Below are 12,609 nucleotides of genomic sequence, written 5' to 3'. Positions count from 1 at the left end.
TTGCGAATGTTTTGAGTGGAATGATTATGGATAGTGTGTCTCATGTTGAAGAATCATCATCAGAATCTTCTTCTTCTTCTTCTTCTTCTTCTTCTTCTTCTTCTTCCGATTTATTTTTTATTTTTATTTTTATTTTTATTAAAAATTTCTAAATTATTTTCATGTATCCTCTTAATAATATATCTCAATAATTTTAATTAATGTGATAATCATCCTACTAGTGTTCTTAAGTAAAATTATTTTCATCTTCATAATATATTTTAAAAAATACTAAAACATGTTCTGCATAGTCTTTCTAAATCACTTATGATTAAGCTTTAGTTTATATCCTAATCTGACAAGTCTATAAATTTTCTATAGTGAAAAACTAGGCTCAAAGAAAAGAATATTAACTATTCAAAATTAAGTATCACCAAAAAAAATTTATATGAATTTTATCTAAAGGTCATAAGACAATAATAATAATAATAATAATAATAATAATAATAATATATAATACACCTTTTATTTTTTATTTTTCTCCTAACAAGAAGCATTTTCTATTATGTTTCCCTAATCATTCATAAATTCTCAAAATAATCGCAACATACATCACAAATTGGTATTACATAATAATAATAACATGCAATTTAAAGAACCTCATATCATCGAAATCGAATCTCGTACAAGCAATTCACTCAAATCATGCGAGAATTTAGAGTTACCTTGCGTGAATATTGGTACCACAAAAACAATTTTAAGGATCCACAAACTTGGAACCACGAGCAGAACCTGTAACTCTAGATTTAATTCTCAAAAGAAAAACTGACTTTTCTTTGCTTTTGTTCTTGCCTTTTTTTTCTCTGTGTATTTCATCTCAGTCTGTGTATATATTTATTTCTGTATATTTTTTTCTCTATCGTTCTCTGTGTATATTCTTTGTCTGTCTTTTTTCTTTACTGAGCGTGTATTTTATATTATAGTTTTGGGTGAGAGTCTTGTGCTAATTAAAAGGAAGGTCAGAGAGTAGGGAGTTTAGTTTAAAATTTAGTTGAGAAAATCAAGGTTGAGAAAAGAGAATAATATAAAATAAATAAATAAACAATAATAATAATATTTAACAAATCAAATATAACAAAACAAAAATAAATAAGATGAAAATGAAAAGAATATGTGTATTGCCAATTTTTCTTTTCTTTTTCTTCTTATTTTTTTTTTAAAAAAAATTGTGCAAAAAGAATTTCAAAAAAAAAGAATAAAAATAAAATAAACTAGATGGAGGAGGATTTTTAGGAAAATAAGTTAAAGAAGTTGAGGGTAATTAGAAAATAGGGTAAGGTAATATGAATTTTTAGGACTCTTTTCTTCTACTTTTTCATAGTATATACGATTATATTTATTTTTTTAGACTAAATAAAAGTTGAATAATTAAATAGATACATTAAATTCACAACTTTTTTATCATTAAACTTTAAATAATAATGAGCTTATAATTTACATTAATTTACAATTTATTTTTTCATTTATTTTAAATATAACCATTTTATAATTTGTGTAATATCTTTATATTGTGGTCAAAATTAGGTGTTCACAGTATGTCCCTCTTTTCTTGAAAACATGTAGAGTTTTCATGCAAAGACGTGAACAATGTAACTAATTTTAAACTAAAACATTTATCCTAAAATGTGAAAAATAAGTATAAGAAAAGTGGTTTGACTACGTCCTAACTTTTTGAAAAACTACCTATCCTAAATTGATGATAGGAGTCAGGTGTGATCCAATTGAATTGGTAGTCGAGTGAGGTTTTGTCGAGGTTTCGGTTTGTAGCTCATGTTATTACATTAAAAGGCAAAATACCAAAGGAGAAAAAGAAAGATACAAAAGCATATCTACTCCAATAGTGTTGAGTCTTCATTTCGAATCTTTGGTTATCACTTCACCCTCTTTGGTAGGTACATCGATTCTGAACTTTGATATGGACATCTACGTTTAAGACTTGTAACTTTATGACTTGACTTCAACCGTTGATGTTCCTTCACATGATATTCTTGAACTTCAAATTTGTGTACTACATAGAAACCTGCACACTTTCAAAGAAAACGAAATAAAATTTTATCTCCAATTTGCACTAGATTCGTGAGTTTTTTATGAAAGTTATAAAAGTCTATACTAATCATAAAAATATTATTTTTTAAAATAAAATAAAAGATAAATTTGTTGCCAAAATGCAACTATGGGTTCTCATGTCATGTGAAGTCCTAAAAAATAAAATAGGCGTTATTGTGCCCTATATGAAACCAGGGGTTATTGTGCCTTGTGAAAACATGAAAATAAAATAGGGTTATTGTGCCCTATATGCTACCAAAGTTTTCGTGCCTTTTGAAGACATTAAAATAAATATAGGAGTTACTGTGCCCTATGAAGACATAGAAATAAAATAGGGGTTATTGTGCCCTATATGCAACCAGGGGTTATTGTTCCCTGTGAAGACATTAAATAAAAATAAGATATGGTTTATTTTACCTTAATTGCATGGGTTATTGTGCCATGTGAATGAAAATAAAATAGGGTTATTGTACCCTATATGCAATCAGGGGTTATTGTGCCATGTGAAGACATAAAAATAAAATAGGGGTTATTGTATTATATATGCAACCAGAGTTTTATTGTGCCCTTTTAAAATACATGAAACAATGAAAATGGAGTTATGGTACCTTGTGAACACATGAAAAATGAAATAGGGGTTATTATTCTCTATATGCAACCAGGGTTATTGTTCCCTGTGAAGACATGAAAAAAAATGAATTCGGATTATTATGCCCTATATGCAACCAGGGGGTTATGTGCCTTGTGAATACATGAAAATAAAATAGGGGTTATTATGCCCTATATGCACCTAGGGGTTATTATACTCTGTGAAGACATTAAAAATGAAATAGGGGTTATTTTACCTTCTATGTAAGTAGGGGTTATTGTGTCATGTGAAGACATGAAAATAAAATGGGGGTTATTGTGGCATATATGCAACTAGGGGTTATTGTTCGCTATGATGAAATTAAAATAAAACTAGGGGTTATTGTGCCCTATGAAGACATGAAAATAAAATAGGGGTTGTTGTGCCCTATACTTAACTGGGGTTATTGTGCCCTGTGAAGACGTTAAAATAAAAATAGGGGTTATTGTGCCCTATGAAGATATGAAAATAATATAGGGTTTATTGTGCCCTACATGCAACCAGGGGTTATTGTTCTCTGTGAAGACATGATATATATATATATATATATATATATAAAATCACCTTGGTTGTAAATGAGATAGATAAAATATCATTGCCATGAAATCATAACTTAAATGTGTGTGTTGATTATGTACTTGTGTTTGGGATTGTAGTGTGTGAATGGGATCAGATTACCACGTTCCGACATAAATTGGATCAAATTACCATGTTCCGACACAATATTAGATCGAATTGCTATGTTCCGACATAAATATGGGACTTGATTTTCACATTCCGACAAGCTAACTGTTTGGGTTTAATTTACATGAGAGGACTAATAATATGATGATAAATATGGAATGTGTTGTTGATTCTTTATGTTGATAATTTTGTATATATTGATATATATATATATGAATGTGATTATAATGTTGTTTGACTTGTTTGTGTTATACTAGTGGGATAGCAACGTGAACCTAATATTACACTATGGTTGTCTGGTGATACTGCACTAGCTCTTATTTTTGTTGAGTATAGGGCATCTTTACGCGACTATTGACAGACCTCGCTTAAAAGATTAGTGATCATTGCTTCGAATTCAAGGGTGAGCCGATTCTTTGATCTGCCATAGAATTCTTTTTCTTCTATGTCTACCATTTTCTTACTTAGACATTTCTTCTAGATAGTTGAATACTTCATTACTTTTGGGATGTATCCCTTCTTGTTAGATTTATGAATCTTATTAAATATTTTGGTACATTGACTTTCAGATTCTTGGTATTTAAATTCTGCATTTCTTTAGTTAATTAATTGCTTCTGTAACATAATTGTCTCAGTTTTGGTTTAGTTGCTTAGCCTGAGTTGTAATAGTGGTTTTTCTATCGGAGAGTTAGTGTAGGTTCCAATTACGACGGTCTGGATCATGACATCACAGATTGCTGGAAAAGGAACTTAAGTGATTTCACTTAATATCTCAATACTTGGTAAATGAGTCAATATTCTATTTTTGTTTATGTCTAAGTAAATTAAATAACAAAAAAGAGAGAAAGGGAAGACACATTCTTTATTTATTATTTTTATTTTGTGAGTTTATTTTTTCAAGTATTATGTCGTGTTTTTAATTGTTTTCTTATAATGTGAATCTTGTACGTGAATATCAAGATTCTTAATGAAAATTGTCTACTTGATTTTTTCACTACGTCTGAAAGTAATAATGTTGAATTGAATATGAAGATAAATAAAAAGACATATATTAATATATTTACATATATAATATTGATTTGAAATAGGAGACTTGAATCACCGATAAATTTTCTATGTGACCTAGAGGCTTCAGATTCAAGCCTTCCAAGCATATACTAATACTTTCATTAGGATAGACCTCCTATCTCCCACCGCTTGGATGCAGTAGACATCCTACCTCTCACCCCTTCGATGCAGTACTTTTTTGGACACTGCCAACGCATGATGTTAACCGTTTTAATAAATATTTTTGTAATATTTGTTCTACAACTATGAATAAACATAAAAAATACTAGAAAAATAATTGTATTTTTTATTTACAATTATATTTTCTATTGAAGTTATTCAAGAAATAAATCTCAACAACTTCAACTAAATAAAATATTATAAGGTAATTTTACACCTCTAATTAGCTACAAATATAGTCATTCAGTGACTTAATTGAAGTTGTTGAACTAATTACTTCTCTTTTCTGACATTATTTTTTAATCACTTTCAATATTATTTTAAATATTTTCCATAGTAAATATCAATAATTTATACCCAATAACATTAAATTCATAATAAATACAACTCGCGTGATATTATGCTCTCGAATTCATACACTTGAGATCTATAGTTAAATTATTTCATAAAAATGCAGTCTTTTGTATATTTCTTTTGAAATACACAAGGTATAATTTAACACCTGATTTATTTCAGTACCAATCCATACATAGGAAGTGCTTGTTGGCTTAACCAAATCTTAGTTCTTATTTATGTTTTCTTTCTGAACCCCCGTTTAGTTCAGTTTTTATTTTCAATTAAATAATTTTCCTTAATAAAGATGATTAAAATGGTTGTACACAACGGTGCTGTGTCATAGTTTTACTACTTTTGAAGTGTTCTAATCATAAAATATTTTAGAAACTACTTAGAAAGAATCGTCACAAAATAATTTTAAAAAATAAAAAAATAATTTTAAAAAACACTTACATTAAGTCTGTAAAAATTAGAGAAAAAAGAATAAGAGGTTCTTATTACTACTTAAAGAAGGTATTAGCATCTAAATTAGTTGCTAATATGTGGTTCCGACGGTTTGAAAAATATTGATTAACCTTTTAAAAAATTATTTAAGAGATTAGACATTGAACATCATTTTTTTAAAAAAAAAAAATAACTAAACTTTTGTCCATAATGACTAAGTAAAGAAAAGTATTTGAGTAAACTCATTAGATGAATACATTTACATAAAAGAAATAGTCTTGCAAATTAGCTATATAGTCATAATAGAACATATATTTAGTTAAAATAACAACACTTTGAAATATTTGTTTAAATCATCGTAATGACAATATTTTCAAAAATAATTTATATTCACATTTATTATTTTTGGGATTTTCTTTTATTAATTAAAAGATTTTATAATTGAACCAAACTCTAACCAATAAAAAATACAATATTCTCTCCTCATCTTGTTTCTCCCCTTTTCAAGTCATTCTCTAAAAAAAAATTATCACCTTTCAAGTACCCAAATTTCTTTATTCTTCAAACAAAAGTTATTCCAAAATTGATTTTTAACAAAATATGTGCATTAAGTCAAGGATTTTCTTGGTTGATAAACAATTAGGCATACATTATTTCATTAAATTTTGAATATGGTAAAGGTAATTTTGACTAGATTTTCATATTTCTTTTGAATTATTTTCAATGTCACCCTTTATATTTCGCATTGTTCATGTTAAGAATTTTCCGTCATTATTCTCAATTTTAATGCAAGTTTGTTTACATTCAACTTTGTTGATGATTTTTACTCCAAAAATATAGGCTCTGCGATTAAATGGTTCAGAGAGGAGATCTAAGTTTCTCTTATGATTATATCCGCATTAAAATTCAAGATAACAATGTCAGGTAAACACACTATTAATAAATAATTAAAAAATTGAGTGTAGAATATTTCAAATAACATGATAAATACCAAGGTAAAGAACAATTTCCTATTTGTTTGTTTTGTATCTAAAAATTCTTTTAGAACTTTGTGTTATTTCTCAATATATATTCAAACCATTATTATGTATGCTTTTAATATTTGCATTTATTCAAAATCTCATGTTGCATAGTCATGAATCATTTATTTGTTCTTAATTTGTATTCATCACGAAGGTATGCTAACTAGTTGTGTATTTTAATTATACGAAGAACCATTTTTTTATTAGTTTGCTTTGTTTTTATTTCTCAATTCGTATTCAAATCAATATGTCTGCTTTTAATTTTTGTATTTATTCAAAATTCCATATTTTAAGAATATTGTATTTGTTTCTAATTTATATTCATTCCAAAGATATACCAACTAATTATGTATTTTATTTAAGAATGATTACATCAAAAATTCATTAATTGCTTTTCAGTTTTATTTTCACTTTTCCATCATATAATTTTTTTATTTTTGATATCATTAGACAAGATTTAATATAAAAACTAGAATGAATACAAATAAAATTATTATACCTCGTTGAATGAATACGACTTAGGAAAGAAAACATAATTTTGAAGAGAAAAATAAATACACAATGAAAAAAATACAGGAATACAAATATGTTTATATTAAATAACCTACAGATTCATTTGACATACCTATTGAAACGAATACGAACTAATAAATAAATACAAGTTTCGTTATACAAAATAAAACATGAAAACTACAATGAATACAAATACAAATGACACATATTGAAATGAATACGATTTAAGAAAGGATACAAAATTTTAGTAAATAAAAAAAATACACTATGAGAAAAGTATGTAAAATAACATAATCTTTTTGTAAGGAAAGAAATGAAGATTTTCAGGAACTTAATCTAATTTGAAGTATTTCCCTCCCTTGATTTTCTCTAGTTTGGTATTTCTTAATTATATCATGTTAAGCTAAATAAAGAAAATAAAATACATAAATCAACCCATAATAAACTGAAACATTGTCATTATTTGAGTGAAATTTGGGTGAAATTTCACCATGTATTTGGCCATAGGATTTGGGAAATATATTTCACCTTTTTAGAAAAATATGATTTATACCCATAAGCTTTAAAAACTATTAAAACTAACTATAAGTTTGTATTACAAGTCAATTGGATGTTCGTTACAACAATAACAAATAGTTTCCATCACACTAGAGCAATGTGGTAATTTGGAGCGAGTGCAACAAGTATCATTCCGTACATCGTGAAGTAGACGAAGCACATAATTTTATATGAAATTTAAGCTTGAAAAAAAATTGAAATCTAGAAAAGTATTCTTTAAGGCTGGTGTAATTGTTTTGGATGCACTGCATACTAATATTGGGTGATTTATCATTCTAGACAACACAAACCTCATTAACGACTATAGATAAAACTAATGAATGTTATTTGACTTAATGACATAAGTTTTTCATGAATGTCACGACCAGAGTCTAGACATAGACGAGATCAGCGTCGTTGACCTCTCGAGGTCGTAGACAAACCTACACACGTCATCATTACTTCACCATGGTTAATTTTTATAAAAAAATTTAAAGTATTTGTTTAATTAGAATTTATAGTAAGAACATTGAATTCGTATAAGACTATCTACATAAACTCATAAGCGTTCACAACAGCCATCTAATATCAAGATAATCGAATGAAAGACATAGTCCATATCTGTATAAAATATAGAGTTGCCCAAATGGCACCAATACAAGATCTGAACATAACTGGGAAAGAAACACTAGTGGAACATACTTCACTACCTAATGTATACGTCTAATGCTAGAATAAAATAGTAAGCATCCTCAAAAACATGACGGCCTACAAAATCCAGCTGAAAGCTCCACGTCCGAAAAACTTCAGCGTTGATTCATAAGTTCTAACATCCAGTTGCACCTTCACCTAAAAGTAGAGAGTTGTATGGTATTAGTACACACTTGTACTAGGTATGGGTATATGCAAGCACACACCAAGGACATACATGATTAAGAAGAGATGTCTTCTAACGATATGAATTATGAAAAGTCAAGTCAGTGGACTTGCCAAAATTGGATTAGAAAAGTCATGCTATGAAAGTAACATGCATCATCATATGTAACATATCTCACACAACACATAACACATTGCTTATTAGCACATAACATATTTCATATCGTTCGACCATATGCCATGAGACCTTGGAATCATGGACTTGTGATTAGGACATCCCAAAATGAGGCCTCAACATATAGGACCACAACTAGGGAGCATTCTTTTGCAAACAGAGAGTCTTCTTCATTCATACATACGTACTTCATTTTCATTCGTTCGTAAGCTAGTGTAAACACCAGCCATACCTAGGATGTAGCTTATGACTTTCATCGAGTTCGTTGTGCAATTACCAAGAATGACCCAGTGTCATTACTTAAGTCTAGCTCACTATTTGATTATCCTATCTACCAACTTTGGTATCGTTCATTTCATTATGTGCATTACTTGAGGCTGGCCTCGTTCTTTCATTGGGAACTTTAACCTTAACCGACATAGATCATGTGAGCATCATGAAATCCAGTGTTTAAACCCACACCGAAAAGAGGTGGAATCACCAACTAAATTAAACCAAAACATGCTAGCGTATATAGGGAGTCGAACCTTTCTAGAACCCTATATTGGTAGTATAGGTTGAAAGACTAAGAGATGGAGATCCATACCCATGTTGACGGATAATCTCATCTTATAAGAATTACATGAACCTCTGCCTTTCCGAAAGAAGGAATCGCAACTCATATCTAGACTATCGGGGCTCAATATAAAGTTCCATTATATTCATCTCATACATCATAGAAGTTGGCTTCTAGCATGAGGCATCATAGCTCATTAGATGATTTCTCATCTCATCATTACGTATTAAGTGTGAATTTTCCTTACACTTACATATAGAGTGCGATTGAGACTTGTCTCTTAATATTAAACACTATCTGAGGTGAGTACTTTGGTGACCTTATATAGGCGTAGGTACAACTTGTCTCACTTGCACTAGCCTCATATTGTGGTGCCACTCTGTTCTCTCTTAACATCTTTTCGTTTCATCTTTCCTCAACTTTTATTATTTATTCATCGTATAACATACATATTCTCTCTTGGAGTTTACATTCAGGGACATTGATTCTAGACGTAGATACAACTTGTCTCACTTGTACTAGCCTATCCTCATGTAGCCACTGTTTCTTTTCTTGTTCATCGTTTAGCATAAATATACTCTCTTAGTCATTTCATTTAGTGACATTGAGTTTAGGTGTAGATGCAATTTGTTTCACTTGCACTAGCCTATAGTCATGAAGTCATTCTTTTCTTTACATATTAACTATGAATTAATTGTTAACATATTCTTTTGAAGTATGCTTAAGATTTGACTTTACGTCATTCTACACTCCCCTTACGTGAATGTTCATTTCATCATATACCAATGAACTTGGCCTTTTTGTATGTTTCACACTTTTGCTTAAACCTCCTAGGTTCACGTCATTTCATTACATACATCTTAGGTTCACTTACTTTTAAAGGTACGCTGGACTTATGGATCCATACTTACAAGCCATGAGGCTTCATTCATAATTCGTCTAAGTGACTCACACTTACCCAAGATTATTTGGTACAAGACATGCATATTTTTTGTATGCCAAGATCTTGATTTCGATCCTTAGAGGCAACATTCATTATTTATTTGTTCACGTACGACTTCTATGTCAATACAAAATAGGGCAAGGGAACCCAATTTCGAATCCCTTGAGCAACACTTAATATTATATTAAACTTGGTACTTGAATTTTTTCAGATTTGGGGGACCGTAGTCGATCCCCATCACCCCCATAATATTTTCTTTCTTTTCCCTCCTCTCTTTATCGTTTAAGGCAAAGAGGTTATGGGATCAATCCCCCACAAGCTCATTCTATTTCTCTTAATTTTCTCTTAACTTTATCTCCTATATAAGAGGTTGTGGGTTCAATCCCCACTCACCTCATTTAATTTTTTCCTCTTTATTATTTCTCCTAACTCTCTCATCTATTCAAGAGGTTGTGGGTTCAATCCCCACTCACCTCATTTATTTTCTTCCATTTTTTTCTCCTAATTATCTCCTCTATTCAAGAGGTTGTGGGTTCAATCCCCACTCACCACATTTTATTTTTCTCTTTTATTTTTCTCCTAACTCTCTCATCAAGAGGTTGTTGGTTCAATCCCCACTCACCATATTTAATTTTCTTTTCGTTTTACTCATGAACTTTTTATGTAATTTGCATTTGGTGAGCTCTTGGGTTCAATTCCCAATGACTAAATAATTTTTAAAATATTTTAAAACATAGCTCACTTTTCAAAGTTTTGGCCGAGACCAACATTTCCAGCAAGCTGAAAATTTGATCTCTTTCAATCCATCTTTCTCTCAAGTTTTAATGTTGATTCTTGGAGTAATTCGGGTGACATTTTTCCAGCTACATTACCTTTATATGAACATCACACTTTTAACATTTACATAGACGAAAACACAAATTTTAGGCAACAACATAGTTAAATTACAGCACACCCATTCTCAAACAATTAACATAAAATACTTTTCCGTAATACATCTTTCATTCCTTATATAATTTACAAATACAAATTCAATACAAAATCACAACCAGACCTAAAATTATCTACCAGAAGACATACCAACGCATACTTTGAATCTTTCAAAGCATCTAATGACATGGGCATGCAACGGGGACAACCTTAGTTTTTCAATTGCGATTAAACTGAACCTTAAGGGTATCTTGGGAAAGGGTCCAAGAGATAAGAAAACTCATACCTTAATATCGTTCAACACTTGTTTCAGTTCTTTTGCTGATCAAAAATGTGAGAATGAGAGGGAGAGACGTGAGAATGAGAGGATTAGGATTAGGAGAGTTAGGTGGAGACTTAGTCAAACTAGAACTTCCCATTATTTATTATTAGTAGTAGTAGTATTTTATTAAATATCTGATTTTCCTTTAATTAAATCAGCAAATTAAATATTAATTAATTTTTAAAATTCACTAAATAAAATCAATCAATTAAATCATTGCTTCCACTAAGGCTCGAACTCGGGTGGAGCAAGATTTTGCTTAAAAGGTCAATTTCGGCCACCTCTATCCAAATTGCCCCTTAACCGTATTAATTAATTAATTAGGATAATTATAACACTACCCTTATCCTGGATAGACCATTTTACCCATAGACCCTCCAAACTTTAGATTACCCCTTTTTAAGTCCAGTCAAGACTCATCCGGGTAAATCTTCATATTCGGGTTCCCTACATGGATGGATACAACCTTTCCTAGCTCAACTAACTCAATATGTTAGTTCTCTTGGCTGTTGCAGAGGTTGAGATGTCTGGTTCTACGCGCATCAATTTGTGTGAATTCGGTCTAATCTAGGCATTCTAGATACGTTAGACATTACTTAGCATAGTCATTTTTTGGGTTGTTACAATGACCTTCTATTTTGTAGCCTAAAACCTCATATAAATGGATATTTGAAGGCTAAAAACAAGTGATTTATTAATAAAGACAATTATATTAGCATACTCGATCATTGATAAAGACTTCTACAAGTATAGATCTAGCATCAAGAAGTTTAGTTAACAACTCTTTGAGAATTATGAGTTCAAGAACTCTCATCTTCTTCTAGAAAAGGGAAAACATTTAAATCAAACTTGAAATACTCACCCAAAATAGCACTTTTTGTTTCATTCCCTCTGCTCCTCTATAGTTTATCTGGAGGAATTTATGAGCCAGGGTGTTTAATCATATACATTAATATTCGTCTTCTTTCTTTCTTGTTATGTATTTTCAAGTCTTTGCAAAAATCTTCAAGTTCCTCAAATCCAATTGATTTTCCCTCGACATGATAACGTTGGTGATCCTCCAGTTTTCCTTTCAAAAACTTATCAATTACATCTTCTATACTTGTGGAAGCACAAGAAAATGGTTTTCCACCTGGTGAAAGAATCATAACGTCAACCTCATATCCACTCTGTTTTGCAAGCTTTTCTGCATCTTGACACAGAGTATTTTTACTTTGGAAAAACTTATAGAGCGTGCTCTTTCAGATTCAATTAACTTCAACTTGATCTTTTGCTTGCCTTTCTTGATCTCATTTTCCATCGCAGAAGAAAATGAGATGTTTTTATTGAAT

The 12,609-nt window shown here is 30.0% G+C and overlaps 1 long non-coding RNA gene across 1 annotated transcript; it reads right to left on the bottom strand.

Moving 5' to 3' along the window:
• Positions 1-8,044: 8,044 nt before the first annotated feature.
• LOC138340851 (uncharacterized) lies at positions 8,045-11,577 on the bottom strand. The gene is made up of 2 exons (XR_011213699.1): positions 11,243-11,577; positions 8,045-8,325 (listed from the first exon to the last, which is right to left on the bottom strand). It is a non-coding gene; the product is annotated as an uncharacterized lncRNA (long non-coding RNA).
• Positions 11,578-12,609: the final 1,032 nt, after the last annotated feature.

This window comes from Solanum lycopersicum, chromosome 1, assembly GCF_036512215.1.
Source record: "Solanum lycopersicum chromosome 1, SLM_r2.1".
NCBI lineage: Eukaryota > Viridiplantae > Streptophyta > Magnoliopsida > Solanales > Solanaceae > Solanum > Solanum lycopersicum.
This window is presented reverse-complemented; position numbering and strand designations above follow the sequence as displayed.